General features: G+C 50.7%; 1 long non-coding RNA gene across 3 annotated transcripts in view; it reads right to left on the reverse strand.

Moving 5' to 3' along the window:
* Positions 1–18,123, reverse strand: part of LOC135099698 (uncharacterized) — a 45,505-nt gene that overhangs the window by 17,572 nt on the left and 9,810 nt on the right. For all 3 annotated transcript variants that reach the window (XR_010268289.1, XR_010268290.1, XR_010268291.1), the window contains exons 2-3: positions 12,726–12,852; positions 12,048–12,211 (exon numbers count right to left, since the gene is read on the reverse strand). This is a non-coding gene — a long non-coding RNA (uncharacterized LOC135099698). The remainder of the gene's footprint in view (positions 1–12,047; positions 12,212–12,725; positions 12,853–18,123) is intronic.

An 18,123-nucleotide genomic window follows, 5' to 3' on the forward strand; every position in this document is an offset into this window, starting at 1 on the left:
CTATCCCAGAAACCTTTGCGAACCCCACGACTTGGAAATAGACACCTGAGCACCTAATCTCCTGTCTGGAAATGCGTACCTATCGTTTCTTCTGTTTGGCAGTGCAGGTGGTGTTGCTGGTGTGCAAGACCTGAATGATCTATGCCACTCTTTCCTGCTCCGATCCTTTCTACTGTGTCTGAATTAGTAATGGTAATTGCCAGTCATCGCTCATCCAACAAAGAGCCAACATTGCTTCATAAACAAAATAGTCAAACTTTCAACGTGTCAGTCATTATATTGATACACGAGAGAGAGAGAGAGAGAGAGAGAGAGAGAGAGAGAGAGAGAGAGAGAGAGAGAGAGAGAGAGAGAGAGAGAGAGAGAGAGAGTGCTGCTAACACCATAAACATTATACTTAAGCACTGTGAAAGGTGACATACATTTTCAAGCTCTTTCCCTACACATTGTTTGTCGTGGCGGTGGCGGCGCAGCTTCCCTCCTCGGACCCTCCCTCTAGAGGCTGAGGTGCGGCGTCTCTGTGTGCGTGAGACGAGACACTGAGCATGACCCACCGTGCATGCCTTACGAGCTCAGTGTGACGCCTGAGGGGAAACGCAAAAGTTAAGTCTTGTGTAAAACTGCCCCGCATTCGGCCGTGTCTGGAGCGTGTGCAAACTGGCTCAATTACAATTCGGTTCGCGCAGGTCAGGCCTTTTTTCTCCTCTTCCTGCATCAGTTCCACGCCAGACTACAACACGACGAGAGGAGGAGGAGGAGGGCTACAGGGAAGTGCCGGGGAGCAGACTTTGGACACGGACGCCTCGAGGTGATGTATTCTATTGTTACATGACTGGCGGTGCGAGGGCGAGGGGCACCTGCAGCGGCTCCCTGATGGCCGGCCCCACCACACCTGTCCTCAACCTGTGATCTCGCCCACCCTGACCACCACCTTCGACAGCAGAGGAATGTCGGCCTGCTACTTTGTGATGGAGTCCGGCGTGAGATACCCTGACAATGGGTTAGGAAGAAAAGGGTGGTCACGGCCCTGCACGGAAAGGGAGTAACTGGAGCCACGGATGCAGGCGCTGGGGAACAAAGGTCACGAGGATTTCTGGGGTGAGGCTTAATCTCACCTTCAAGTTAAATCGTCATTGCGTATTTATGAGATGCAAGAGATTATGTGTTTAGGTGTGGACGCGCGCATACACGGCTTTAGGTAAGGGAACTCATGTGTTTGCTCCCATGAACTGTACCACACCCGCACCAGGGACGCGAGGGAGGGCGGCTAGCGCTTCCTCGGGGCGACCTGCCAGCGCGCTTTTCAACAAAACGTTCTCAACAGCCTGCAAATTACGAACATCTCTTAAGACACACGCATACAAATTGAAGACGTAAAGAGAGGCAGAGGAAGAAAGAGATGTATAAAGAAAGAGAGAGAGAGAGAAAAAAAAGTCAGACAATAAGAAAATTACGTGGAATGTCCAGAGCCCCGCTGGCCTGTGGGAGTAGCGAACCTGACACAAAAAGCTCCTCGCCCTCGTCTGCTGGCGGCGGTGGCGGTGCAGAGGAGCTGTGTGGGTACGTCTGGAGGACTGACGCCGCGCACGGGATCGCATGCACGAAATGTTTGGGGTCGCCCGGTAACAGGCAGCCGCTGGCGACGGGGAACACTCGGCCTTTTCTCTTATTATCTTTTCCTTCCCTTATCTCCATTTTTTTACATTACTCCAACCTGCAGCATTAATCCCATGCTCCGAATTTCACGATGAATAGTGAATGACACAGAGAATAACGCTCATGAAGAACGTACAAGACACCACACCGCTTCCTCGGCCGCGGCACAGACGGACCCATATTGAATAGGCGGCAGACCAATTTGAAATTCATGGAAAGTTCAAATCCTATCATCAAAACCTAACAGTTGGTTACATTCCAATCTGAGGGCTGAAAATGTCCTCCACTCCTCGGTTTTATTCCCTTCCTCTCTCTCTCTATGTTTCACTGTCTCACAAGGAGGCGCTCTCGAGGATACTACGCGCGCGCGCGCGCGCGCGCGTGTGTGTGTGTGTGTGTGTGTGTGTGTGTGTGTGTGTGTGTGTGTGTGTGTAAGACGTGTGTGGTCATGCCTTTTCTTAGTTTTGTGTTGTTTTACTTTTTTGCACAGGAATGATGTGTTATAAGACGTGCGTGTGACTGTGGTTAAGTGTGTGTGTGTGTGTGTGTGTGTGTGTGTGTGTGTGTGTGTGTGTGTGTGTGTGTGTGTGTGTGTGTGTGTGTGTGTGTGTGTGTGTGTGTGTGAGCGCGCGCGCGCGCTGGTAGAGGTGGTGGGCGTGTGGCTGCCTAAGAGGTGGTGGCCGCCCTGTTTCAGACGCCCCACGCCCTGGAAAGGCTGGCTGGAGGGTGGATGGGTGGGCGGGCCGGGAAGTGGGTGGGGGCGGGGAAACTTTGGAACGCGCCGTCCACTTTCCGTATTTGTCACCCATTCTCGGGCCAATGTGGAGTCGAGGACCTTATAAGCAGAACAATGCGAGGCAATGGCGTGGTCGAGCCTCACGTAAACTGGAGGCAGAACAGTGCTTGTGCCTCAGGCGTGGCGGCGTCTATGGTCCAGTGATCATCAATCGTGCGCCGCTGCTCACGGTATGAAAACAAAGCCGGGCCCCAGGGACACCGGCAGGGACAACCCTAACATCCGTCCCGTAGCGACCACGGCACCTGCATGGCAATCTACCCTTGGCCGGCTACGCTTTTGTGGTCACTACGCCTCCCGCTACGTCAGGCGGACTATTAACAGCAGCTGGTTTAACCTAGAACGTGTGCGGGGCGAGGAAGAGGCTTTCGTCTCGCTCTCTTGTTTGCTAGACTTGTTTTCCCGCGGCTGTTCTGAGCGGCGGGTCTGGCGCTGCCCATTCTCTCCAGCCTGATTTAATATTACGGTCTTATTGTGTGCAGCGGCGTGTAGTTCTCTGCCTCCTTATTTAGTGCGTGAGCTTCAAGGATCAACATTTGTTAGTCGGTGCTTATCAACGCTAAAATGGCGCGCACTATGGCTGTTGGGTTCTGTGATGTAGATGAGGGAGCTGTGTGTGTGTGTGTGTGTGTGTGTGTGTGTGTGTGTGTGTGTGTGTGTGTGTGTGTGTGTGTGTGTTCGCTCAAGGCCGCCAACTGTCGCCTAAACTAATAAGCCTCTTGGAATATATTTTTCCTTATTTCATTAAACCTTTAAGTGAGGATTAAAGGAAACGAACCTGGGCAGAGTTCACCTGATACGGGTGTCGAGGCAGGGAGGGAGTGAGTGAGGCAGGGACTGGCAGTGAGTGAGTGAGGCAGGGATTAGTGAGTGAGGAGCAGGGAGGGAGAGGGTGCGGAAAACCGAGTGAATACTGCAGCAGCAAAGTCACGACGGCATTCAGAAAGGAGCGTCGTAAATAAATGCAACAAAAATAGAGGTCAACAAACGACTTATGAGCTGAGCGCCAAATAACGTGTTTTATCAACCTTTCCATCACGAGTGGCGAACAGCGGAATATTTAAGCCGCGACCCACCAGAATGTTTGGGGGTGATCAGATGAGGTGCTGTAAAAAATAATCAACGCGCGAGGCTAAAGGATGAACACGGACACGCCGCGGCCAGGGCGAGGCGCCGCCTGGACGTGGCCGCTGACGGGACGCAGACACGGAGGCTCCTCGCTGCCTCATGATGGCTGGCGATGAACCCGACCCAGCAGTGTAACTTTTTGGGCAATTATGATGACGCTGGAAGAGGAGGAGGAGGGCAAGAAAGCGGAGAAGGAGCAGGAGGAGGAGGAAGAATAGGAAGACGAGGTGTTATAATAGCTGTGGCACTGATAATGATGCTCAGGGAAGAGGTGGAGATGATAGCGAGCTTCTGTCAAGTCCTTGGGGTCTAGTGCTCCTTCCCCGTGTGTGTGTGTGTGGGTGGATGGGTGGGTGGCCTCAGCACTACACTTGTTCCACTTGCTGGCTAACTGGTTGGATCGTGACTAAATGAACTCACTAATCCAATAAATCGCAGACTGTATGAACTGTTAATCGACTATCTTACTGATGCTGCAATTGGCTAGTAGGGATGAGATACTGACTGAGACGATAACATTTCTAGCTGATTGTCTAAATGGAAGATCAGTTACCTGTTAGTTACTGAGTGGAAGAGTGGATAGAAGAGTGAAAGGTTCAGCTTGATAAGAGGCTGGCTGACCGTCGCTATAACGATGTTTTATTGGCTTGCCACCTAACTGAGTTAAGTGGCTGACTGGAGGATTGGCTGACTGGAGGACTGGCTGACTGGAGGACTGGCTGACTGGAGGGCTGGCTGACTGGGGTACTGGCTGACTGGGGTACTAGCTGACTGGCTGACCGGGACTCTGGCTGATTGAAGGACTGGCTGAATGGGCCACTGGCTGACTGTGGGACTGGTTGGAGCACTGGCTAAGTAACTGGCTAACTGAATAACTGACTAACTGACAAATAACTGTGACTGATTCCCTGCTCAGTAGCTGTTCTGGATGACAACCTAGCCGGCTAACTGACAAGATAGTTACTAGATTACAATACAACTTACTGGATGAATGAATGAAACTGGAATAATTCGCCAGTTACTGAATCACAACACTGCAGGCTGAATGAGTGGATGAAAAAGGGAATGACCCATCAGTCAGCTGTCTGAATAAATACATGGATGAACTGGATGATGACAAATTACTTTACGTATTTGACAGCACGATAACTCACAGCTGGATGAATTGGTTGACTGTGACTGACTGACTGACTGACTGACTGGTTGATTAACTAAGTGACTGACTAACTGACTGACTGACGGACAGACTGGTTGGTTGGCTGAGTGGAAACCCTCGAGGAGATATCCATGGAATTCAACAGGACAAGGAGGAGGATATGGTGAAGGTGGTAGTGAGTGGTAGTGGGTGGTGTTGGTGTTGGTGAGTGGGTGGGTGGCGGTGGTGGCGGTGTGGCGGTGGTGGTGGTGGTGGTGGCGGTGGCAACAATAATGGCTGCATTGAATGGTGGTGAATGGCTGTGTCAAAGGAAATTATCAGAATCCACTTCCACGACAGACTTTTACGATTCTCCTTCAACGGCCAACGAAAACATAACCGTTTCGAACAAAGAAAAGATAGGAGGAGGAGGAGGAGGAGGAAGACGATGAGAACGACGATGACAACCAGAAAAAAAGAAAAAAAAAGAGAAAAAGAGAAGGTGGAGAAGGAAAAGGAGGATGACGAGGAGGAGGAGGAGGAAGAGAAGATAAAAATGAGAAACAGTAGGAGGGGAGAAAAGGTAGGGGAATCAAAAAGGAGAAAGGGAGAAGAAACACTATGAGCATGAGGAGAAAAGTAGAAACAGAAGGATGAAGATGAAGAGGAGGAGAACGAGGAGAATAGGAGAATGAGGAAAAAAAAAAGAAAGATGAAGCGAAAGAGGAGAAAAAGGTAGGGAGGAGGATGAGAAACAGAAGGATTACAGAAGAAAAGAGGAGGAGGAGAAGGAGGAAGAGAACAAGAGGACGAAGAGGGCGAGAAGAAACAGAAGAGGAACAGAAGAGAACAGGTAAAGGACAAGAACAAACAGAATAAAGAGGAGGAGGAGGAGGACAATGACAGCGGCAAGGAGAATGATGAAGAGGAAGGAGGAGGGAAGAGGAGAGAAAAAGGAAAAAAAAAAAGAGAGAGGAGGTGATGGAAAAGAAAAAAAATATCTAGCTACCTACCATCACGACCACCATCGCCACCAAAACACAGAATTCAATCCCTCGACACAACAACAACAACAACAACAACAACAACAACAACAAACAACGACAACTCGCTACAAACCAAGTCAAACATCTTATCAGCTACCATTCCCCCTTCCTCCTGGCCGAACACTAGCACCGCAACGAGGCATGGAGACATAAAACAAGCGCACGGACACACGTAAGTACATTCCCGGGCCTCTGAGTATAATCACGCACGAGGGAATGTGTTGCCAGCACTCCAGAAGTCATTTCCTTCCTCCCCAGGCGAGTGAGTGTGTGGGCGGCAGCGAGCAAGTGTGAAGGTTCCTACGGGCTGTGTGTGTGTGTGTGTGTGTGTGTGTGTATGTTGAAAAGATTGAGGCCAGACTGGTCTTTTAATATCAGACTGTCAGATTTTTCCTCGTGTGTGTGTGTGTGTGTGTGTGTGTGTGTGTGTGTGTGTGTGTGTGTGTGTGTGTGTGTGTGTGTGTGTGTGTGTGTGTGTGTGTGTGTAAAGCAGAAAATAAAAACAGCAACAACATAAGAGAATTTACAGCGAGTATGAATTTGTTTGTTTGTGTGTGTGAATGTGTGTGTGTGTGTGTGTGTGTGTGTGTGTGTGTGTGTGTGTGTGTTGTGTACGTGTGGGTGGATGCGTGCAAGTATAAGCATCGTGGGTGCGTGCGTGCGTGGGTGCGTGCGTGCGTGCGTGCGTGCGTGTGTGGCCTCAGGGTGGGCCTCATTGCTACACCTCGTGACTGTCTGAAGGGCGTAGGTCGAGATGCTATTTCCTCCGCAGCGCGACTGAACCTGGCGAGAGAGAGAGAGAGAGAGAGAGAGAGAGAGAGAGAGAGAGAGAGCGAGGATCTTCCGGGAACACTTTAATGGTCCGCTCAGTGCTTTCATAATGGATGCGCAGGACTCTGGGAAGCGCGTCAGGCAGGCGGTGAGTTAATAAAGTGGCCGGCAGGAGGAGGAGGAGGAGGAAGAGGAGGAGGAGGAGGAGGACCGCCCCTTATCTTAATGCATCTATACCAGCGATGTAACCTGAGGGAAGTGATGGGCCAACGAGTACCTTGGATTCAGGCAACACCTCTCTCTCTCTCTCTTCTCCTCCTCCTCTTCCTCCTCTCTCTTTCTCTCTCTCCCACGTGCGAGGAGAAGAAAAGGATATACTGCAATGCTCCCAAGAATTCCAAACAACCACCGTCTCAATCTCTCTCTCTCTCTCTCTCTCTCTCTCTCTCTCTCTCTCTCTCTCTCTCTCTCTCTCTCTCTCTCTCTCTGTCAAGTGGTCCTATTAATGGAAGCAGAGTGGCTCCTTAAATAGGACACTTCTGCCAGACACTCCACAAGACAGGCAGCCCGTGAAGCAACAAACCCCGCTGAGAACTGATGAAGTGGACGACGAGGCTTCAAGTTAACACGAGGGAGAAAAATAAATAGCAAGACAAGGAAAACTGTTGGTCAAATGAAAGAAAACCAAGAAAATAACACAAGGACCGCGACAATAAGGAAGAAGAAGAAGAAGAAGAAGAGAAGAAGAAGAAGAAGAAGAAGAAGAAGAAGAAGAAGAAGAAGAAGAAGAAGAAGAGAAGAAGAAGAAGAAGAAGAAGAAGAAGAAGAAGAAGAAGAAGAAGAAGAAGAAGAAGAAAGAAGAAGAAGAAGAAGAAGAAGAAGAAGAAAGAAGAAGAAGAAGAAGAAGAAGAAGAAGAAGAGAAGAAGAAGAAGAAGAAGAAGAAGAAGAAGAAGAAGAAGAAGAAGAAGAAGAAGAAGAAGAAGAAGAAGAAGAAGAAGAAGAAGAAGAAGAAGAAGAAGAAGAAGAAGAGAAGAAGAAGAAGAAGAAGAAGAAGAAGAAGAAGAAGAAGAAGAAGAGAAGAAGAGAGAAGAAGAAGAAGAAGAAGAAGAATAAGAAGAAGAAGAGAAGAAGAAGAAGAGAAGAAGAAGAAGAAGAAGAAGAAGAAGAAGAGAAGAAGAAGAAGAAGAAGAAGAAGAAGAAGAAGAAGAAGAAGAAGAAGAAGAAGAAGAAGAAGAAGAAGAAGAAGAAGAAGAAGAAGAAGAAGAAGAAGAAGAAGAAGAAGAAGAAGAAGAAGAAGAAGAAGAAGAAGAAGAAGAAGAAGAAGAAGAAGAAGAAGAAGAAGAAGAAGAAGAAGAAGAAGAAGAAGAAGAAGAAGAAGAAGAAGAAGAAGAAGAAGAAGAAGAAGAAGAAGAAGAAGAAGAAGAAGAAGAAGAAGAAGAAGAAGAAGAAGAAGAAGAAGAAGAAGAAGAAGAAGAAGAAGAAGAAGAAGAAGAAGAAGAAGAAGAAGAAGAAGAAGAAGAAGAAGAAGAAGAAGAAGAAGAAGAAGAAGAAGAAGAAGAAGAAGAAGAAGAAGAAGAAGAAGAAGAAGAAGAAGAAGAAGAAGAAAACAACAACAACAACAACAAACTGAAAGGAAAAAAAAAAAGAAAAGAAGAAAAATAGTAGTTGGAAGAGGAGGAGGAGGAAGAGACCGAAGTTAACGCGGGGCCGGACAAGGCTGGGTTTGGTCGGGCCTCGCGTCACGGGAGTTGGGGGGCGGCCATCCCTCACCGCCTCTGTTCGTGATCAAACATGGCGAGCCGCACCGCCCACCAATTAAACTGGAGCTATCAGTCACAGCCAAATTATCGTCCTCATTGCGGGGTTGCATTTCTGAGGGCGGGGGCGGAAACGCTCGGCGGCGGTGGTCTGCTGGCCGCTGCGGAGGGCATTTTTGTTGTGGGTCTGAAAGGAGGGCAGAGCTACGCATAAAGCAAAGGGTTAAAGCAAAGCTCGTCTTGTTAATATTTTTTCGTATCCAATATTCAATGGATTGTAGATAATAGAGAGAAAATGCCTTGTTCGCAGTCTGTAACCTGACACGGACCGCGCAGAAGGAAGACGCAATTGTCAGAGAGCGGACTGTGGCAACATTCCTCGCTCGTGATTCATCTGTTGGAGGATGCGACGGAGCATCTGGTAGGAATCTTCACACCAACAACTTTGCGGAATGTTGCTGCTCCCACTCGACTATGTAAAACAATGTTAAAAGTAAAAGGATACTGATACATTTTTTTCTTTAGTGAAACAAGTCAGTCTTCAGCTCAGTATTTTTTTTTTTGTCAGAATTATGTATTTCAGTAAAACGCTGCCGGGTCTTTGAAGTAGCGGTAGGACGGTGTGGACAAAGGCGCCATAGTGATGCCGCCGGGCACTCCACAGACACTTACGCTGCTTCCGGAGGGCAAAGGCGCACAGTGGACAGCCTGTACACCGCCTCCCCCCACCAGACCCCGCCCCGCTAACCCACTAGGCCCACCCTGGTCCTGCCGCTTCCCTTTCACTCACTCCAATGTTCAAACTTTTAGGGACAAGGACGAGGGACAGCAAACCTGCGGCTCTTCAGGGAAAACGATTTAGCAGGCCTGAGTAATGTGCTCGATCCTGAAAACTGCCCGCGCGCCGCACTGCCCCTCCAGGGCGCCCTCCGTCCCGCCTTGTATAACTAGACAGTTTAATATGTGTCGGGTCGTGTAAAGTATCCCAGACCCGCGGTTCAAATGTGCGTAATTGCGGCTGTGGCTTTCACAAGACATCCTCGAGTCGGGACGAGGGTTAAAAGGCTTGCTAAAAATTGGCCAATGCTAGGCGTCACCCGCACACTTGCCGTTTATCTCCCACGTCAATGTTATCGTATATATATGCTAATAAATGCCTAAAAAGGAAGACTACACACAACTCTGAGAATAAATCACACGCGAATGTCTTCACTGTATGGTCCAGCGCCGCCATAAACGATATAGGAGTCTGTATTATTGGGCATATTGATAGCGGGGTCTGGCGCGGCCCGGCCGAGGAATGAGGTATTTCCCGCGCTTAGGCTGCGGCTCACGTGCGGCGCGCGGCGGCCGGGCATGGGAATCGCCCGGCTGGTCCTCGTAATTACTGCCGACGACGACCCGAGCTCATACTCAATACCCCGTAAAAGGCAAAATGAGTGAATGACTGCGGCGCCCTGAAACACCTACTCTTGATTAGCATTCCTTTTCGTCATTGAGTTGTGGAACATTTCTCGGACAGAGTCGTGCTGCTCCGCGGGTCGTGTCGCCGCCGGCCGCCAGATAAGAAACAAGAGAAGCATTTCCTGGATCATTTTTTTTTTTTCCGTTTTCTTTTCAGGACTTGTTCTCCGGCGACCCCTGACCCGGATCGGTGCATTTCTGACGCGGCGGAGTTGTCGACGCTAGCTAAGCACTGAGCCGCATCAAGCATTCTGGATTCCCGCTCAACAATTTTCGGGACGGTGAGCCTTCACGGCCACTCACACCAATATGCAGACGAGCAATGTGCCCAAGCAACCTTTTCTCCGACTCAAAAACACTCCCCCGTGGCCTCCGCAGCCTGACCTTTGCAAAACAGTCAACAACCATCATTTTTAGCCACCGCGACAGAACGAACCGGGAAATGAGGCGGAAAAAATTGTTGAATGGCGCCGAGATAAATCCTCATGAGGTGAAGTTTGCTTATTCCTTTACCTTGCCACTCAGGCCTCCGTCGTAAGCCGCCGCCTTCTCCCGGTTGACTAATTCAGGTAACTGCCACGTCGCTCCCCAGCCAGCGGGAGTGAATGTTTCCAGTGTATGCGTGTAGGTTAGGATACAACACTGGTGGAATGCTCGCTCGGCTCACTCACCTCGTCCCTCGCTGTGTTTAATCCGCTCTTTTATCTCCATCGTTTGCCAGTTACGTCCACCACATCGTATCATTCCAACCATCAGCCTTTCATTATCCTTCCTGATCGGCTCACAGGCAGATGCTCCACCTCCCTCACCTCCCCTTATTCTTTCCCCTCCCTTCCCCTGCACCCTCCTTCCCCTCGAGAGTATATCACCGAGATTCATTCCCTCTTGGAGTCAGATTATCTTCTCTCGTCCTCCCTCAATATTGAAGCGCCATCCAGACAAGAAGTTTAACACAGATCCTCCAGACAATGTTTCTTTTATATCACTTGTTTTTCTTTGGAAGTCACAGTTTTATGACATGTTTTGGATCAGCAGTCAGGGTCAGTCCAGTCATGCCACCGCGCCGCTGCTCGTCCTTGGAATGATGATGTGGTGCTTCCATTAAGTCTAGACCTGTCTGGCTTATTCTTACGACAAAATTAGATAGTGTTACTCAGAAATTCTCGTCTTTTTCATATTATCTACTTTCCTGGCACACCCGAAACGCTTTTAATGGTTAATTTACCAAGTAACTTAACTTCTCCCTTAAATTACGTTAGTGTCAAGTTAAAGAAGAGTTAAAAAAAATAGAAAGCGGCGTCAACAATGAAGGCGTGGTGCAGGCGGCGAGGCACGAGCGACTCCCTCACAAAGCAACACTGGACAGGACAAACAAGCGGGGAGCTCCTGCCGCGGAAGGAACTCTTGGCACTTCCTTATGTGTCGAGACTCCGGCTTTTATGATCATTATTATTTTTAGCACAAATCTCGCGCGGCAGGAATAAACAATAACTTCATGACTTACGTCCAATTGATCACCCACGCCCTCGCTGCCACCTGTATCTGCCTCACCAAGCATCCATGATCGCAAATAAGAGTGATTTCGTGGAGCAGTTGCAGCAAAACACTTTCAGACATTCTCAGTCCCCGCCTGGGCGGCCGTTTCAGGAATGACGAGCCTTGTTATCAACGCCACGCCGCCGCATCTTTGTTCCCCCGCACCAAATTTAGCCTCGTTTGGCTGCAATGTGTTGGCTTCAGTCTCGGTGAGCAGAACACAAGGCACGTCACAGGTGAAGCTCTTAAATATGTTTTTTGCCAACGCTGTGGTAATAAAAAATAATTGTATTACTAAAAACATCCCAACTGTGAGCCTCTGCGTCGAGGGAGCGGTCGGCCGGGCGGTGGTGAAGCCTCTGCTGCAATACTGCCGGCAATGAAAACAGCTTCAACTTTACCATTCTCCGGCGAGTTAATTGTCCGGTCGCTTGTCTCTACTTAACATGTGAAAAGACTGACATTCCGCGCGGGATTCCTGTGGTCTGCCTTGACAGTAGGATTACAGCGGCGTTTGTAAACAAGTGTTGGTCCAGCTTTACGGGCGTCTCTGCGTCATTTGGGCCAGGGACCAGTGAGACGGACTGCTGCCCGCCACTCCCGCCCACGACAAAGAGACACAGCTAGTCTTACCTCCCGCCGGGACTTCTCTCCGGCGGGACGTGGCCTATTGAGAAACAGGAATTCCTAAAAAAAAAAAAAAAAAAAAAAAAAAAGCTAAGAAAAAAAAAAAAAAAAAAAAGAGAAAAACACTTACATCTGAATTTGCATAGAGAGCGGGCGGCGTGTGAGGGAGTGGGCCGCCCTGCGAGGGACGGCCGTGTCTTAATCTGGGCTTCATTTCCCGCCGCCAGCAGGAGGTTGGTGCACCGCTGGGGGCAGGGGACGATCTTGGCTGCACTCACCTCTCGCCTCACTTACCTGGAACCAATAAGCGAACCAGCGGGTCAGCCTCCCACGCCACGCCTCGAGACGCGCCCACCCGACAGCTAGTCATGCACTTTTCATGTTTATGCCCCGAGTGTTTCACCACCCCGCTAAGCTACACAACTCATGAACAACACTTTACCTCACGCTCAGCTTCACTGCTCCTCTTCCTTCACTCACCAGGGGCTTGCTGCACTGGACATGTGTCTATTTGCTATCAACTTCATAATTATTCATACAAAATATACATTTCAGTTCATTCATTAGGCGGCACCAAAACATAGCATGGTTGTGTATCTACAGTTCTGAAATCCTATTAAAAAAATAATATGCAACTTACTGAATGGATCTTTTTCCCGTTGGTATGATTAAGTCTGTCTGCGGTGAGCGCCAGGCCTGCGTTGGCACAGACCCTCCCGTGGAAGACTGACTGGCCTCACACACAGCCACGCCAATATTGGACGCGCACATTCATTATGACGGGAAAACATGAATGGAAACGACCTACATTCTCATGCAATGAAGTTTCACCCTCCCGCGCCTTCTACGGACGGGCTTCCAGGGGCGTCTGGCAGGTCCCCAGCGGGTGCCGTGCAGAAATGGCTGGACAGGCTGCCGTTGCCGCTCGGAGGGACCTGTGGATGTAAACAAGGCGCCTGGTGACTTGTGCCGGCCATGCATGGCGACGCGTTTCTTGAGAGAGAGAGAGAGAGAGAGAGAGAGAGAGAGAGAGAGAGAGAGAGAGAGAGAGAGAGAGAGAGAGAGAGAGAGAGAGAGAGAGAGAGAGAGAGAGAGAGAGAGAGAGAGAGAGAGAGAGAGAGAGAAGTGGGGGGGGGGGGGCGAGATGGTGCAAGCATATGGGGTCGAGTGTGTATGGAGGGTTAACCTCAATCCCGCCCCCTACCTACCCCCGCACTGCCCTAGTAACAACAATGAACCCGTCACAACAGTTATATAACTGTAACCTCCCGTACGTGTTGCCGGAGACTGTCTGGTCGTGGTAACTCGCCTGCGGAGAGCACAGGTGACCGGTCGACTCCCCTTCCGCATTTTGCAGTTGGCAACACCGTGCTCCGGGCAGTGTTCAGCACCACGTTATTATCACCGACAGCAGAGCGACATTCCTCTGCAGCCGCTGCCTTATTGGGCTCGCTCCAAGCCTGCACTTTATGGCGCCTCCTGTTTACTTCTTGATGCCGTCACGAGAACGCCATCGGTCTGCACTGCGCAACACAGCAAACACCGGACATGTGCAATTTTCAACACTCTACACATAAAGAACAGCATTAATCTTAATGTGCAATTTATATTTTTACTTGACGGAAACGCCTCTGTTAAATTCAGACAACAGCCTGCCTGATGTGCCCTCGCCGCTGCCCCGTCGGGAACCAGGAAAACGCTCAGTGACGCAGTGCGTCCCTCGGCCCGTGAAGTGCGAGCGAGATAGCATCAGCGGCCATCTCCAAAACATGACCAAATTCTCGCCCCCCAGGAGGTTGCACGCTGGGTGGTGGTTGATGGCCGGGAAGGGGAGACCGGGAGGCTCGGTATAAGTTACAGAGTCAGGTGGTTCGGCTACATCACTTGTGACCACCAACGGCTGTTTTTTCGCATCAAGTAATCCTGGCTAACCACGAAGACGAGAGGAACTGCACCGGGAAGCATCGGAACATAAGAGCACGAGGCTGCAGAGTGCAGTGTTGTAGGTCAGCTCGCCTGCTCTCCAGCCGCCCAGCCGGCTGGCCAGCCAGCCTGCCGACAGTCGCCCAGGGTGTGGATGTATGGAATGTGTGGCACGCGGGCGGGCGAGTCGTCTGCTCTAGCCTGGGTTAGTAGTTTCCAGGGTCAAGTGGGTCGGCTCCCTCCCCTCCCCTTTCGGTACTGGTCCCGCAGGTTGTAGTACTACTGCATGCCGGTAATTGTTAGAGTGGGCGGAATGGGCCAGTGTTGGCCTGCTGCACCTCACAACTGACACAATCCCAAGCGACGGCTGACATTACGCAGCAGTATCCTCTCCCTCCTCCAGTGAGGACGTCTTCCTGCGGGGCGTCGCAGATTCTTTGCTACGGCAACGCCTTCAACGCGGCTTCAACGCGGAAGTGACGTGGTGGAACATTCACGTTACTGCTATAGTGTCTGTGCACGCTCGGGGTGTGATTGCGCAAACCTGATTGTGTTCTGCTGGAAGGCGTCAGTCGCGCCAACAGGTTATCATAAGACAGACGTAAGAGTGGCGAGTTGAACCTTAATGTGTATTAATAATGGCGGCGGCTAAAATGACGTGAAAGAGATAATCTGATCCGCGGCGGCCACGTCGGTGAGTCAAACGTGCTGAGTAACACCAGGAGTTATGCAATTCTGGACGTTCACCTGCGCGGCGGCGGTCACGGACATATGGAGCGGCTGCAAGGTGCTGCGCTGCCTCCAGGGGGACAACTTCACTTACATGACTCCGGGCTGCGTTTTGTTCGCTGCATGCCATTCACTGGATATCTATGGAGCCACCACCACCGATGGGGACGCAACAGTGAACAACATTCCTAAGGTCTTTCGAGCAGTCGCTGGCAACACTTTCCACTCTTTTTGGTCCTCCTGGACCAACCTTGTTTTACATAAATGGATGAAAAAGCATCGTCTGACTAATGGCTTTGCTGGATGAACCGCGGACCGCGACTTTCATAGAGGGATGCTGGGGAACTTTCCATGATTGCCGCGCCAACAGCTGGAGGTGTGCCGCCGTCACGCCCTTCAAGAAGCACGCACGCACACGCCATAAGCTCTAAGGTCACGGCGCTGCGATGTTTGCACCACCTTGTATCACAGACGGATGTTTACTTAGCTTCTCACGCATTCCACCCACTCAGTCCTTGGTTCAGTGCGTCACTGGGTTAACAATTCGTTATGGGGAAGTGTAAGACAAGGACAGCTCATGCCAGGCTTTCCATCTTACTCTGTAACTCGCCAAGCCACAACTCCCGAGTACCTATGCAGCAGCAGCAGCAGCAGCAGGCCTTACGCGTTCTCTTCCACCTCGTCTTGCACTCCTCAGCCGCCGCCAAACATTTGAATCCTCCCAAGATGTGGCAACTCCGCAACATTGGTTAGCTACCTTGAAAGGCGGAAAATTGCAAATCTATATGGAAATTATTATAATGAGACTGAGCTCAAGACATTGCATTATCGCACACCGCCTCGCCACCTGTTGACTGCGCTGCGTTGTGAGGCGCGCGAGGACCCGGCCAGAGAGAGGATGAGGAAGGCGTGCTGGGGAACATCTGACACTCACCTATAATCATCACTTTGTCTACATCTGTCTGTCTCCCGTGTTTGTCTGTCTCTGTCTGCATGCTGTCTACTCTTTCTACTCCAACCACACACACACACACACACACACACACACACACACACATCGGTGAAAGTTTTGATGAAAAAAAGAGTAAGGCAGCAACAAAAAAATGGGAAAGAAAAACATGCCCATTCCGACCGACAGTGAAACCATCTTAGGGCGACAGAGTGGGCGGGAAGGCGGCGAGACGGGTGCTGCTGCTGCTGCTGCTGCTGCTGTTGGTTGTTGTTGTTGCTGTTGTTGTTGCTGTGGCTGTTGTTTGTTGTTTTTTTTTGTTGTTGTGGCAGTGGTGGTATTGTAACACGACGATAACACAATCTCGGTATTAAGACTCACACGAAAACAACAAAATTAAGACATAGGTGGGTACGCTACGGTAAAGCAAGAAAGCACACACACACACACACACACACACACACTAACAGCAAAGATCCATTTAACACGAACTAGTCGGAGCACATCGAAAGTTACAACCCTTCAACCCTTTCCTATCACCTCAAAGCCAACACTCCCCCTAAAAAAAAAAAAAAAAAAAAAAAAGGAGGAAGTGGCGAATTGATAATATTAAGAGACTCGTTCCACTTTCTTCGGGTCCGGATTCGAGTCCCGTCTTGACTAAGTAGTTTTCGAATCGTCGGGCGCGAGGTGTGTGCTGCTTGAGGCCCCGGCAGGTGTACAGGTGAACTCTTCACTTCACCTGGGCGGGAGTTGCACCTTCTGATTAATGGGGAGCCACCAGTATAGTAATGGTAGTAGTGGTGGTAGTAGTAGTAGTAGTAGTAGTAGTAGTAGTAGTAGTAGTTGTTGTTGTTTTGTTGGTGTTGATGAAGGTAGTGATAGAATTTATGAGAATAAGAGCAATGAGAATAACGAATTTAAAAAAAGAGGGAAAGAATAGAAGAAAGGAGGAGGAACAAGGGAACTCAAGAATCAACACATCATTAACCACACACACACACACACACACACACACACACACACACACACACAAACACACACACAAGAACCCAACAACAAACAACAGGCTAACAAACACATCCCACACTCATCACCATCATTAGTAACAAAACAATGCCGCAATTTACGTGAATCAAACACACGATAGTTGAGTTAGTTATAATCACGGCGCACAGGGGAGGAGGACAGGGCGGGCAAGGTAAGGCTGACCAACACACTACAAAAGGTTTACAAGGCAACAGCAACACCGCAGGAACACACCGGCTCACACAAGTCTCCCAGGACCCTCCCTCCTCCATCCATCCCTCCCTCCCTTCCTTCCTCTACCCCTCCTTCCCTCCCTCCCGCTCCGAGCCTCACACACTCACTCACTCACAATCGTCGTCATGGCGTCGGGACTGACCATTCCCACGCTCGCTGGCTGCTCATACTCAGGGCCTCACCGCGCCTCCTGCCCTGGACACTGGCGCGGACGGGCGTGTGTGGGCGGACCCGAGCACGGCCGCGGGCTTCTCTTGGGTCTTCTGCCACGCCCACGTTGCATTCCGACCATACCAACTTGCACGCCACGAGTCCAAAGTCCTTCGCCTCGGGCCTTGATTAGGTGAAGGAAGGCGCTCGCTCTCTGGCGATTCCTTTCCGAACTCCTGCATCTCTCTCTTTCTCTTTCTTTCTCTCCCTTTCTTCGACGAGAGACCAGGTGGTGTGGGGACGAGGCAGGTGGCGGGGGACTGGAGGGGGCGAGGGAAGGGGGTGTATGGGGTCTCGATGGGGGTACAGGCGATGGGAACGGAGATAGGAGGCTTAGAGGGTGATGGGAGGGCAGGGTGATGGAGGGAGGCTGGAGAAGGTGGTGGTGCAAATTGATAGGAGAGGGAAGGCTGGACGAGAAAGAAGGGGGGGAGGGAGGGCACTATGCAGCAATGTATAGGGCAGAGAGGCATGAAAGGGCTGAGGGCGAGCGAGGTGAGGGTGGGGAGAGGACTTGCCTGGGAAAGAAGCCTTCCTGTTGTGGTGACAGCGAGAGGAGGGGGCCGCGAGGTGCAACGAAGACGACCAATAGCTAGCGAAAAACAAGCTGCCCACTGACCACCGCGAAGCACAAGTGACGCCAACACCGCGGAGGAGGAGAGGCGAGGGGAGCGACACACTGCGCAGCCCCGAGGGATCCGAGGCGGTAAGGTGCGCCTATGTCTTCGGGAAGCAACAAGGATCAACCGCAGCGAAGGTGTTGAGGTGCTAATCCCCTTCATCACCAACACCACCCTGGTTGTACTACTTGGGGATGGGGGAGGGAGACAGGCCGGTAGGGAGGGAGGGAGGGAGTGCAGGGCGTGTGTAGGGGACGCGCACGCTGGCCTTTCCCTCGCCCATTCATCACCAACTCTGCCAACGCCGGACTCATTCATCACCCACGCCATCATTATCAACGCTACACCTCTCCATCATCAGCGCGAGCATCTACAGCACCGACCGACGTAGCCTAGTTGCCGCCGCCGCCGCCGCTGTCCGTCCGTCCGTCCGACCATCACTCTTCTTCCCGCATCGCCATTCATCAGGGCTGAGGCCGCGCGGGTTATCGGAGCAGGTTATCGCGACTGCA

Source organism: Scylla paramamosain, chromosome 4, assembly GCF_035594125.1.
Source record: "Scylla paramamosain isolate STU-SP2022 chromosome 4, ASM3559412v1, whole genome shotgun sequence".
NCBI lineage: Eukaryota > Metazoa > Arthropoda > Malacostraca > Decapoda > Portunidae > Scylla > Scylla paramamosain.